The sequence below is a fragment of the Chelonoidis abingdonii genome, chromosome 2, assembly GCF_003597395.2.
Source record: "Chelonoidis abingdonii isolate Lonesome George chromosome 2, CheloAbing_2.0, whole genome shotgun sequence".
Lineage (NCBI taxonomy): Eukaryota > Metazoa > Chordata > Testudines > Testudinidae > Chelonoidis > Chelonoidis abingdonii.
In genome coordinates, this window is record NC_133770.1 from 241,731,811 (window position 1) to 241,746,456 (window position 14,646).

The following is a 14,646-nucleotide window of genomic DNA, read 5'->3' on the forward strand; positions in this document are numbered from 1 at the left end:
GCACCCTCCTTTTTTTTTTTTTTTTCCTGTGACGTGTGCATAGGCATTACCAGGTAGTTTTGAACAATGAATAATAATTACTGCAATGGAAAAATAATATATTATACTTGGGCTCTACCTTCTCCTTGGGAATGGGATATATATAGGTGGGTCTGTATATTTTTCTGGGCATTAGCAAAATCCTTAAAAGAAATATTTTCTCTATACTGTACGTTATTATATTTAGCCTCATACAACAGTCACAAGACAACTGCAAGTCACCTGTAGTAATTAATGGAAGCAACAAATAAATCACTGAGAAATCTGTTGAGAAAATCCCTATTTGCTACAGAGGAAAATTAATTCACAACTGTCATGATTAAAATTACCCCCACCCCCCGCCTCCAGCACACACACCCCTCGAGAATATTACCAAATATGAAGTCACAGTACTTCAGAAACACACCTTGTAATCTTCCACAGCCTTTGCAGTTCAAGGTAGATCTCATCAGTTTTTCCGTGCCTTTAGATAGGGATGTAAATAAAAATCCCCATCCATCACACTTGCTTTTTCAATTAACAAAAAAAAAAAAAAAAAAAAAAAGAGACAATTAGCAGTAAATTTATTGCCTTAGAATAACAGCCCTCCATTAACCCAAACCAACATTATGTCTTGATGTAAACCAAAGCACATGCTGAATGAGGACCTGCACACACAGCAGCTTATCTCCTCTGTCATCTGCTTCTAATGACAGGTGACAAACTAGCCATGCTAATCCTCTTCTAGCTGCTGATCAGATAGATCCCCCTTTGACAATCCAGCATGGTGGAGCACTCGAAAATTCCTCCTGCTTCTGTTCTTTCTACTGCTGCTCTAAAAGGCAGTTTCCTTTTCATTGAGATAATAGCCTTTTCTGCAGTCACATGACTCAGAAGCTACATTAGGAGAGCTTTATGATAATAGACTGAATAAGCCCCTCCATTCTCCTGCTTTTAAGGCTGTCTCAAAAAAACCCAAACAAAAAAACAATCACTCCCACTTGAAATAATTTGCATCTTTTTATCATTCTATTATATTAGAGAGAAACATACACAACCTATACTTTCTGTACTAAAAATAATTAATGAAAATATTCTGATGCACAATTCTCTCTTCACTAGGGAACACACACTGGTCACAAACACTTCACGTGAAATGAAACTGAATAATTAAGCAGGATATTTAGCAAGCTAAATTTACTCTTTTTCCTTATGTAATTTTCAATTAAATTTAACTGCAATGAATATTTTTTTTCTTGGCAACATTTTATGGATTAATTTACTGTATTAAAACACACACAAAATTACAAGCAACTAACAAATTGGAGTTCATCTCTGATGCTTTCTTTCATTTTTTAGACCCATCCCTTCCTTTCATGGAAGAAGCCTCCAACTTTATCTTAATTTACATAGCACCCAGAATAAGCAATTTAAGCTTTAAAAAAAAAATTACATATATTCTAAGAGACAACATCAGTTTCAGAATTCCCTGACTTCCTGAAATCGCAGGTTCAAATCGTAGAAGTTCAGCACCACACCCATAAAGAGTTTTCCACTTATTAAAGGTATGGTGGTCTGAACAATTCAAAGGTGTGCATATGTTATACACACAGAGAGCCAATTCAAAGCTATATAATACAGTTCCTAATATATTAGACAAATTGAGAAAAATGCTCCCATGAAACTTTAAAAGCAAGAATCTCTCTTTTCTGCATGGAAATTAAATATCACTTCAAACATGGCCTTGTTGTAAAGAGGTGATATCCCTACAACCTTGCTCTGGTCCACCCCAAAGCTACTGTGCAGTACAACACAGTGTACTGGTTGGTGGTCACCTTCCACCCCCGAAGTGGCTGCATTTCAGTGCTAGTGTAAATGTATATAGTTTGGTCAGAAAAGACACTATGTAAAGTATTACTGGAGTTTTGCAGCACACAGTTGGACTATTTTATGACCCACATCTAATCTTTCTAAATTCTTGGGGGGGGGTGGGGACACCAAAGAGTATTTTCCCCCCTTTCTCTTCTATATGTATTATCATTCCAAATTATCCTCCTTAGATAGGCACATGTGTCAGAATCAGAGCTTAAGGCCAGAAGGGACCACCAGATCATTTAGTCTGATCTCCTGTATATCACAGGACACCAATATCACCCCACACACTAAACCCAAGCACCGAAATTAGACCAAAGTATTACAGCCCATAGGAGACTAAACTGTTATGTGCCACAGAGAATAGGAGGGACTCAGGTACACCAGTGCTCGAGGCCCCCTCAGTGGCAGGAAAAAATTTAAGTGAGATATACTATGATAATCCTGGCACACACTGCAGAGGAGAATCAAAAAAAAACAACCAAGGCTGCTGCCAATCTGACCTGTGGGAAAATCCCTTCAGGACCCCACATATGGCAATCAACTAGACACTGCGCATGTGAGCAAGAACCAGACAGCCAAACACCTGGGAGAAAGAATGTTCTGTACCACTTCTAAGCCTTGGCCCTTCCTGTCCAACGTCCCATCTCTTGCTGTGGCCATCCCTGATGCTTCAGAGGAAGGAATTAAAGCAAAACAAAAACAGAATACATGGGGGGAGGGGGGAGCTTCCTGCCCTGTGCAGGTGGCCAGCCGAAATAGCTTTTACAGACATAAAACTGGAAGTAAGCCCCAGCGCTGCTGAGCCCCACCCCCCTTATCACAAGCAACCCCACCGTACAATTGTGCTCATAAATTTGTCCAACCCTCTCTTGAAACTAAATTGTTTGCCCCCACAACTCCTATTGGGCAAAGAGGTCTCAGACACCTCCACAGCATTATTCCCCAGGTCCTGTAAATGGGGTTCTGCACAAGCAGACGGGATGAAAACTACATGGGACTGGTAGATATGTTGGTAGGGCATACATTGTCCCTATCCAGCCCTGCAGCTGTTGGAAATCCTTTTCTGCTTGTATCTCCCTTTCCTGGGAATCTCCACATCATGGGAATAGTAGTGTTAGTGGAGCTCCATTGCAGCCATATGGTGGCCACAGAGCTGCACAGGAAGGCTAGTCTCAGTGCACAGGCACAGGTCTCCCCTGAATCCTTGAAATGTGCCAAGTTTGGGGGCTTTGCAGAAACAGCAAATCCCACTTACACCCTTCCCCTCCAAAGAATGATTTAGAGAATCTACATGAGGGAGATTTTAATGTGGGAGGGGCACTCTGGCCCACTCAGAGAAGAATATAATTGTAAGATCTGTAATTAAGCAGACAAATGCCAAATGCCTAGGTTAATTTTGTCATTTCCTCCTTAACATGTCCCATTGTATCTATGTATTGCAGTATATCTTGTACATAAAATCTCCAACTCTTCTGAGATGAGTGAGGCACTACTTGGCAATCTTAACTCTGTATTTCTTTCTATCTATACAAATTAATGACATAACATTATTCTTCCATATTTATTCCTTATCTGGAGAAAAAGGTGGCAAAGCACACTGATTAAATTTGCCAGTGATACAAACATGGGAGGCATAGTGAATTTGCAGAAGGCAAATCTAATATTCAAGAAGCCAGAGAAAGATTAGAAAGATGGATACAAGAAATAAAATGAACTTCCACAAGGACAAATGCAAAATAGTTCACTTTAGAAGTAAAAATGGAAGGAACAAGTATAAAATGGGGGCACACTGACTAGACATAATACTGCACTGCAGACAGTCTTACAGGCAATAGCAGATGAAAATTTCAGAAAAACAGTACAATGCTGTAATAAAGGCAATACTGAGATGTACAATATAAAGAAAGGATTTACATGTAAATTAAAAAAAAAAAAAGTCCAGATAAGCACCACTATAGTGGTAAGAGGCCTATAAAGGATTAAAAGAATTGAAACCATACAGCCTTTAAAAAGACAGCTCAGGGAATGACAGTTAAAGGACTAAGGAAATGGGTGAGGGGGGAATATATGACTGCAGTACAGAGCTGGATGCTAAACAAAGAGGGGAAAAAAGAGGAATTAGTTAAAAAATAAGATGTCCAAGACCATAAAATACCCTGCTTTGAATTGAAACAAGAAGATATCTGTAATTAAACACCAGGAAAAACCATCTTTGGTCTGTCAAGGATGCAAATAACACTTCCAAGGGAAGTACTGGAATCAATGTAATTGGAAATCCTTAAGACCTTTTAAGTACTTTAATAGGAATCTGTCTATTGCTTGGGATGACTAGATGTCCCCCAAACCTACACAGTTTTGAGACTGGCATCTCAGATACTATTAAAGGGTTGCCTTACTGAAGCACCTCTCATTATATAGCATCTGAAAAGAGTTTGGGGCTTTACAGTAGACACAGAAAAACAATTCCTGCACCAAAGAGCTTACAAATTATAATATCTGACATGATAAAATGAGTGAGGGTGTCAAACAGCAAGGAAAAGGAAAACACAGTCACAGCAATACAAACATGGTTATTCAATTTAATTACATGCCCATTTTGAGTGGGTTAGTTACACCTATGTTTTTCTTATTTTAAATAAAGGGTTTCTAACTCTGCTTTATTTGCTTACTTGCCATCCTTTGTAGTTCTGAACAACTTGACTGAAAACAAAAAGTTTTTTGGAACAATACACAGAGAGATGGAGACTGAAACTGGGGAAAGGCTTCCTCCTATCTTCACTGAACACAGAAAGGGATGTAATGAGCACAAAGGAAGCTGTTCTACCCTACCATTACTATTTATGATTGGTACCTTACCATCAGTTGCAACCCCAGCAATTTGAACTTGACTACTGAAGCTTTCCCAACAAGGTGGTGTGCCACTGCTGGTGCGCACAGGACACCTCATGAGGTGGGGCTGGTCTTCTGGCCCACCCCCCCAACAATCCAGTACCTGCTGATTGTGCCGGTGCCAGCTCTCTCATAATATTTCACCAATATGACTCAACTGTGGCTTGGAAGGTAAGACAGCAACTCTGTCTGCATGATCATTCAATTCCAGCCTTTCTACTGTGAGGGTCAGCATGGGTACAGTTATTGCCAGTTACAGTGACTGTGTCAATTCAATGTCAACACCTGCCAAGAGAATTTTTTAAAATCTTTTTAGGGGACTTACCCTGTAGGTTTTATTCCATACCTTTGACTTGAAATAGTTGTGTAACAAGAGCTTGAGGCCTGAGGCCAGTCAACCCTGCTTATGAAGGAACTACTCCAGACCACAGACACATTAACAGCCTGGATGGGGCCTGATAGAGGATAGCTGATTCCCATGTAAAGAGCAGCAGGAAGCAGGAAGCTTAGGAAACCACAGGAAGTGAGAAAGGATTTGTAGGAAGATCCTGACAGTAGGGGAGTAGAGAAGTCAGAGCCAGGAGTCTGAATAAATTGGACCCTCCAAAGGAGGAGCGTTTTAGCTAACTTTAGGTTGTGTTTTTGAGTTTGAGGAACCAAGAGGGGAGAAACAGAGGCATGGAGGTGCAGAGTGACCTCTGACAATGAGGAGATACTCCAGATGTCTTTGTTACAGGTTTACTCACCTGCATAAGGACTATTTGTGAGAGCAAGATTTGAAAAGTAAAGCTCTACATCAAGCAGTATAAAAAGCATGCAAAAAATCAAGACTTACTAGGATTTGGCTTTAAAGAGCTTGATATCACAGAAATGTAGGACTGGAAGGGACCTTGATAGGTCATTTAGTCTAGTCCCTTGCACTGATGCAGAACTAAGTATTATCTACACCAGTGGTCCCCAAACCATGGGGTTCGTCTCCCCTAGGGAGCATGGAGAAACATTGGAGGGGAGGGGAAAATGTAGCAGAACCCAAGCCAGTCCCTATGGGGGACAGGGAGGGAGCACCACCCAGCCCCACTCCACCCTCAGCCCAGCTCCATCCCCAGCCACAGCTCCACACCCCAGTCCAGCTCCAGCCCAAGCTCACCTCGGACCCCCAGCCACAGCTCCGCCCCCAGCTCCACCTTCAGCCCAAGGTACTCTGCTGAGGAAATCTTGGCTATCCAGTAATGGAAGGGGGGTGCGGATAGATTTCAATATTGGTAAGGGGGAGGGGTACGACAGGAAAAGTTTGGGCATCATGCATCCTCACTGATGTTTGTCTAAGCTGCTCTTAAAAATTTCCAGTGACAGAGATTTCACAAACTCCCTAGGCAATGTACTCCAGTGCTTAACCACACTGACAGTTAGGAAGTCTTCCTAATGTCCAACCTAAACTGTCCTTGCTGCAATTTAAGCCCACTGCTTCCTGTCCTATCCTCAGAGATTAAGAACAATTTTTGTTGCTCTTCTCTGGAGTTTCTCCAATTTGTCCACATCTTTCCTGAAATGTGGTGGCCAGAACTGGACACAATACCCCAGTTGAGCCCTAATCAGTGCGGACTAGAGCGGAAGAATGACTTCTTGTGTCTTGTTTACAACTTTCCTGCTAATACATCCCAGAATGATGTTTCCTTTTTTTGTAATAGTGTTACACTGTTCACTCATATTTAGCTTGTGATCCACTTTGACCCCCCACTCCCCAATCCCTTTTCCCAGTACTCCTTCCTAGGCAGTCATTTCTCACTTTGTATGTGGGATACTGATTGTTCCTTCCTAAGTGGAGTACTTTGCATTTGTCCTTATTGAATTTCATCCTATTTATTTCAGATCAGTTCTCCAGTTTCTCAAGATCATTTTGAATTCTAATTCTAATTCTGTCCCCTAAATGCTTGCAGATCCTCCCAACTTGTCCACAACTTTTATAAGTGTACTCTTTATGCCATTATCTCAATCATTTATGAAGATATTGAACAGAACCAGAATCAGGAGAGATCTCTGAAGGACTACACTTGATATGCCCTTCCAGATTATCAATGGTTCAAAGTCAACTACTCTCTGAGTACTGTTTTCCAACTAGTTGTCTAACCACCTTATTATAGTAGGTCCGTCTAGGCCAGTGATATTCAGACCTCAGTGGTTCAGGAGCCAAATTAGTAACCAACATTACCCAAAAGAGCCACAGTAGTGTGAATGCATTGTTTCGTATTATATATTATTATTTTCACAAGAAAATGACAGACTAAGTATTCTACAATTGGTTAATAAAACAGTAAAAGCATCTTGATTGGTTAATAATTAAATTACATGTGCTGCAAAGAGACATGTTAAAGTGCCACTTGCATTTCCCAAGACTCAGTCTGAGTATCATTGGTCTAGACTATATTTCCCTAGTTTGCTTATGAGACGGTCATGTAAGACAGTATCGAAAGTCACACTAAAATCAAAACCTACTATATCTTCCCTTCCCCCATGGCTTGTTCCCCTTCAAAGAAGGATATTAAGGTTGGCCTGACATGGTTTGCTCTTGACAAATGCATGTTGACTGTTACTTATCACCTTAATATCTTTTAGGTGCTTACAAATTGATTGCTTGATTATTTGCACCATTATCTTTATGGGTACTGAAGTCAAGGGAACTGGTCTATAATTCCTTGGGTTATCTTTATTTCCCTTTTTACAGATAGGTACTATATTTGCCTTTTTCCACTCCTCTGGGATCTCTCCCATCCTCCACGAATTAACAGCTCAGAGATATCTTCAGTTCCTTAACTATTCTAGGATGTATTTTGTCAGGCCCTGATGACTTGAAGACAGCTAATTTGTCTAAGTAATTCTTAACTTGCTTTTGCCCTATTTTAGCCTCAGATCTTATCCCATTTACACTGGTGTTTACTAGTTAGTTGTCCAATCACTCCTAACCTTCTTGTTGAAAAACAAACAAAAAAGGCACCAAACACTTCAGCCATTGTTGAGTTTTCTGTTATTGTCTTTCCCTCCTCATTCAGTACCTGGCCTATCCTGTCCTTGGTTTCCCCCTCGGTTCTAATGTATTTGTGAAATGTTTTCTTGTCTCTTACCATATCTCCTATCTTTCCTAACTATCCATTGTGAGTTTTCTCTTGTGCCCTTAAAAACAGTATCTTCTCACTTTGCTATTGGAAGAATAAATATTCAGCAGACACAACGAATCAGGAACACTAGACAATACATTCTTATTTTTAATATGCAAAATCTCAGTACATGGAAGAGTACTTCAAGGCATACTACTTTCAGATATGGCAGTAAATTATCTAGATATTGCTACTTGGAGAATACAACAATTATATAGAAATCCAGGATCAAAAGGGAAAGCTCTTCCATACTGACAACATTAATATCTTATTGGGTCAGCAACACTTGATCCAATGTACTAAGTTCCCTATAACACCTGTCAATAAGAGGGTGAAGTAAAGATAGGAACACAGCATCAACTCTGAATCTCCTTGTTGTTACTGTTAACTTTATTGAACAGGGATATATTTGTACGTCATTACCAAAACCAAACAAATGAAGGGCTCAAGAAGCAACTGAACTCAGTCTTCCGCTCATTCTGTTACACTTGCAAGTTTTCATAGTATCTAAACAATAGGTATTTCTAGAAAATTCATCACTATAGTATCTGAGTGCCATATACAGCAATAAGATACGCACCGAACCATGTGCGTTTAGGACTGGACTCTGCTCTTTGTTCCTCCAAACTTTGGTAATTCTTGTTTACGGTGCTTTTGGATTTGGATTTTAACTCCCCTCCGCGCACGCACACACACACACACACACACTTCCCGCCACCCAAACCATCATTGTTGTTGTGGTAGTAATGTGTTAAGCTGGGTTACGTCAGGAAGGCTTTTGAAAAAAAGGTGAGTCTTGTACCGTATTCTGAAAATAAACCTCTGGTTCAGCTGTATCTCCTCTTGTAAACTCCACTATCGGAGGCAGCTGTCAGCTGAGAACATCTAATTTCTGGTTCTCAAGTGATTTGCCCTGGGTACTTTCCAGAGGTCTTAAATGGTCATGAATGGAGGATAGGTGGGCTCTCTAGCTGGACCCCAACCCAACGAGGGCCTTAAACATTAAGACCAGGGCTTTGCATTAACATTGAAAATATACTGGGAGTCTAAGAAGGCTGTATAAGCATGGGAATATTGAGAAGTATGGAGGATGTATTACCTCTGTGTATGGCATTAGTGATACCATTACCAGAATATTGTGACAATTTCTGGTGTCTATATTCAAAAAAGAATGTTGAGAAATTGGAAAGGGTCAGAAAAGAGCTCACAAGAATTATTTCAGGCCTAAAAATCTCCCTTAAAGTGACAGATTTAAGAAATTCAATCTACTGAGCTTAACAAGGAGAAAGTAAAGAGGTGACTTCATCGTAGTCCCATTCATGTATGTAATGGGAAAAAGCAGAAGGTTCTTTAATCAAGCAAGATCTAATAGCTACAAGCTGAAGCTAGACAAAAATCAGACTAGAAACAAGGTGCAAATTTTAATAGTGAGTGTAATTATACCAATAGGTAATGACACTCACTATTAAAATTTGCACCTTATGTCTAGTCTTATTCTAGTCTAATTAAGTATTGGAATAATTTACCTAAGGATGTGATGGATTCTCAATCACCTGAAGTCTTTACATCAAAACTGGATGTTTGCTCAACCAAAAGATATGGATTTGATGGCCTATGTTATTCAGGATGTCAGATGATCATTGCATCCCTTCTGGACTTAAATTTTATGGCAAGAGGAGGACACAAAAAAAATCACTTTGATATATTATATGGTTTTGCCTGAAATAAATGCAGACTGCTGTATTGGTACAATTTGGAGTCGCTGTGCTATCTGCACCTTTAGTCCAGGATACAGTGAATTTAGCCTGCCATGGAGGTAATGAATGCATGGGCCACTGTGGCTAGATCCTCATCTCTGAGGTGGGGAGGTGAGAGTGGGGTGGGGTGGGGTGGGGAAACGTAATTTCCTAGGAAACTGGAGTCTTCAGTCTTGCTTAAGTTCAGTTTGAGTCAGCTGCTCTTCTTCCAAATGCTTCTTTCTCACAGCCATTGCAATGAACCTGGAACAATCCAAATCAAACCATGTGCTAAACATAATAGCATTCACTGACTGAAGGATATTACTGAATGTTTAAAACAAATGACATCCCACTTCTTGCTAACGTAAATGGTCCTTTGTAAAATTACAAACTACACACAAAACAGGGATCACTTCCTATTCCACAGAAATGCAGCCTTTTCTATTGGTGACAGCAATGCTGAATGGCAGTTTTAAAAGCTGAGAAGTGAAGAATACTTTATTCAAATAAAGTGACAGCAAAATTTGGGTAGGCAGGTAATCATCCATATTGAAAATGAGGTACTCCAGCCAATACCTCTTACTCTTGGTAGAAATGCCATGGGATCTTTGAGAACCCAAAGTATCGAGGGTCTCAGCTTTAAATCTATGATTAGACTGGCAACTCCTTAATGTCATGTTATGACACTGAATCAATTCCGATTCAAAAAGAAAAAAAGTTCATCAACCCACTAAACTCCAAAATAGAAATATAGCCAAACTACATTTTTTTCTGTATTTCTCCCAAATTGAATGGCTGGATATTTTGTGTGCGACTATAGCCAAAGGCTGGAAAACCACATACAGCTTAACATCAAATATTCAAAACATACAGTGACTACTGCTCATATCCTGAAAGATTTTATACATATAAATTAGTGTAGTATTCTATTGTTCATGCAAAAATAGTTAAGCATTCACAGCCTGATATCATCTTTGCAAACAGAAAAAGTGTACAGGTTACAATTAGGGCTGTCAAGAGATTAAAAAAATAAATCACAGTTAATTGCGCTGTTAAAGAATAATAGAATACCATTTATTTAAATATTTTGGATGTTTTCTACATTTTCAAATATATTGATTTCAATTACCACACGAAATACAAAGTATACAGTGCTCGCTTTGTTATTTTTTATTACAAATATTTGCACAGTAAAAAAAAGAAACAGTATTTTTCAATTCATATAATACAAATAATATAGTGCAATCTCTTTATCATGAACATTGAACTTACAAATGTAGAATTCATATAAAAAAATAACTGCACTCAAAAATAAAACAATATAAAATTTATAGCCTGCAAATCCACTATGTCTTCTTCAGCCAATCACTCAGACAAACAAGTTTGTTTACATTTGCGGGAGATAATGCTGCCTGCTTCTTGTTTTAAATGTTACCTGAAAGTGACAACAGGTATTTTAATGGCACAGTTGTAGCCGGCATCACAAGATATTTACATGCCAGATGCTCTAAAGATTTATACATCCCTTCATGCTTCAACCTTCCTTCCAGAAGACATGTGTCCATGCCGATGACGGGTTCTGCTTGATAACAATCCAAAGCAGTGCAGAGTGACGCATGTTCATTTTCACCTGAGTCAGATGCCACCGGCAGAAGGTTAACTTTCTTTTTTGGTGGTTCAGGTTCCGTAGTTTCCACATCGGAGTGTTGCTCTTTTAAGACTTCTGAAAGCATGCTCCACACCTCGTCCCTCTCAGATTTTGGAAGGCACTTCAGATTCTTAAATCTTGGGTCAAGGGCTGTAACTATCTTTAGAAATCCCACTTTGGTACCTTCTTTGCGTTTTGTCAAACCTGAAGTGAAAGTGTTCTTAAAATGAACATGTGCCGGGTCATCATCTGAGACTGCTGTAAGATGAAATATATGGCAGAATGCGTGTAAAACAGAGCAAGAGACATACTATTTTCCCCCAAGAAATGCAGTCACAAATTCAATTAATGCATTTTTTTAAACGAGTGTCATCAGCATGGAAGCATGTCCTTTGGAATAGTGGCAGAAGCATGAAGGGGCATCCAAATATTTAGCTTATCAGCATGTAAATTCCTTGTAATGTCAGCTACAAAAAAGGACCATGTAAATGCTTGTTCTCACTTTCAGGTGATATTGTAAATAAGAAGCAGGCAGCATTATGTCCCATAAATATGAATGAACTTGTTTGTCTTAGCGATTGGCTGAACAAGTAGGACTGAGTGGACTTGTAGACTCTAAAGTTTTACATTGTTTTGTTTTTTTGAGTGCAGTTAAGTCGCATTTTCATGATAAAGATATTGCGTTATGGTACTTGTATGAGGTGAATTGAAAAACACTTTTTTGTTTATAATTTTTACAGTGCAAATATTTTTAATAAAATAATAATATAAAGGGAGCACTGTACACTTTGTATTCTGCGTTGTAACTGAAATTAATATATTTGAAATGTAGAAAAGCATCCAAAAATGTTTAATGAATTTCAATTGGTATTCTATTGTTTAACAGTGTGATTAATCGTGATTAATTTTTTTGAGTTAGTCGCGTGAGTTAACTGCGATTAGTCGACAGCCCTAGTTACAACGTATCATACAGGTAGCATTGATAAGCATGCATGGTTTCCCTCAGTGAAAAAGAAATGGGATTTACCATACTTTCACTTCTTATACCTTCCTTTAAAGCTCTCTCATCATTACCTTAGTCTAATATAATACAAATGTAAACAATATAAACTGTGCTTTTCATATTTCTGAACTCTCAGTGATTTAGTGTATTGAATTAGAGAATATGACGATACAAGGCCAATGAGATGGAGAGAAAAGTCAGGCATTGATGATTCAGACCGCTACTTATTTCTTTGCGCATAGCAAGGAGACTGCACTTTTTTTCTTTTAGATGTGTGATTGTTATACCTTTGGTAACATGAGGTTGGAGTACTGCAATACACACTACATGGGGCTATACCTTAAAAAAATATTAACAGACTATCTAGTGCAGAATGTATTTATTTAAAACATATATAGAAAGAGAGAAGCTCTTGTATCCTCCCCTTTAAAAGCTTAAAATTCACAATTTAATAATAAATATCATTTTAAAATCACTTACTTTAACTGCAAGTGTCCTCTCAATCACAGTCCAGTTCATCCCCCAAACTATAATTATTCCTGGCCAAAAAATAACCCCACCTAACCCTCATTCCTTCCTCTGCCCAAATACCTCATAGGTGGGATGGGGCGGGGGATGGAAGGGAGGAGCTGAGAACTGCAACACATCTAAAGTTAAAGGGCTCTCACATGGAATGTCTTGCATCAACATCAAATCAAGAAAGCTCCAGACCGAGCAGCAGTGCTGACCACAACTTCAGCAGTACAGCACAGGACAAGAGAGATGATCTCTCAGGTAAACTGGACATAAACCATTTAAGAGACTTTCAAAAGTCACTATCAGTGCCCTATTTCATCTGCAGACAATCAACACAGTTTTCAGAGCACTCATGCTGTGTGCTTACAATATTTAGCTCCACATCAAAAGCAGGAACACTCCACTAGATTCAGTGGCTGAATTGTCTTAAGTTGTAACCCCATCTACAGTCACTACAGCACACTCAGTGGCCCTTATTGTTAAGTGGTGTTTCATGCACAGAACCCATTACACCTTTGTCCCATCATTTGTATTGGCTACTGAGTGATTTTTAGGTGAAGTTTAAGATGATAGTTTTAACCAATAAAGACAAAAAGTAAATAGTTTAGGGCCCTGGACATTTAAAATATTGTCTTCTTTTCAGTGTTACACAATGGCAATTTGTGGATCTGGGATGCTCAGGCTTACAATGGGCCTAGTTTAAAAAAGGAGGAGAGTTGGCAGACAATGAGGCTTTGGAATTTACTTCTCATCTTTGCTCAGCAGAGCCTAGATTTCGTGACATTCAAGGCGAGAACTTCACTTCTTCTCTCAAGCAACAGTTTAAGTGGAAGTGACTGGAAACTAATCTGAGCTAACCAAGGGTATGAATGAATATTACAGTAAATTTGTACTGGAGCTAGTGAATTCTTTAGGCAATCATATTGTGCAGTGTAGGTATTCATTGATCTTACTACTCCAAGAAAGCTGAGGTTCACCGGGATTAAGGGGTGATTGTAGGAGAAAGATTTTTTGAGGAAGTTACTTTTATTTTTTGATGTGGTTTTTTACTATGATTTTAATACAGTATGTGCTTAGTGTCTCTCTAGATGCTCGAAACTCTGCAAACATCTACTCAAGGAATCTAATCAAAATAAGGAGGAACATGCTTTTAATATGGATACACCAGTATATGTCCCTATTTGCCAGCTCAGCTGAGCTTTCACATTTTGCTATTTGGAGAATTGGAGATCATAAAAGAGGGCCTTATTTTAGTCAGGACTAAAGGAGCTAAAAGTGTGAAAACATTTTGTCAGGAATAATGGGTGAGATTGTCTTTGATGGAGACAATACTGAAGTGGTGATGACAACAGCCAGATTCACACATTTGTGAAGTAAATAATGGGGCCAATACCTCGATTTTGAAAGTAGAAAGATGTGAGTTTTGAGTCAAGGAAGGAGATGGAGTCAGTACATTTCCAGCTCAAAATATTCTTCTCACTGACAAAAAATGTTGAATTAAAAGCTGTTGTACTGGAACTATTATTTTTGAGTGGATGCCTGAAGGTGGACAAAAAAAGAGAAAGGATCTAAAACAGCAAAGAGAATCTCCTTCATAATAGTGATACTAATGGTTGCATTCAGAAAAAAAGGTAACTAAGATGGATAGGGGAGAGAAGAGGAAATAAGCCAAGCATCTATCCATCTGTCTTTGGTACTTACATGGTTCCCATGACTATTGTATCAAAGCACCTCACAATCTCTAATGTGTTATAAAACACACACACTGTATATATTATATTGTTCATTTTTTTACTGATATATCCC

General features: G+C 38.9%; 1 protein-coding gene across 3 annotated transcripts in view; it reads right to left on the reverse strand.

The window, feature by feature from the left end:
- NCOA2 (nuclear receptor coactivator 2) overlaps positions 1–14,646 on the reverse strand; it is a 293,779-nt gene that overhangs the window by 166,903 nt on the left and 112,230 nt on the right. Inside the window, exon 3 of one of the 3 annotated variants that reach the window (XM_075063070.1) lies at positions 446–546. The exons of the other annotated variants lie outside the window; for them this stretch is intronic. The gene's annotated coding sequence lies outside the window, so the exon portion shown is untranslated. The remainder of the gene's footprint in view (positions 1–445; positions 547–14,646) is intronic. 3 annotated transcript variants of the gene reach the window in all.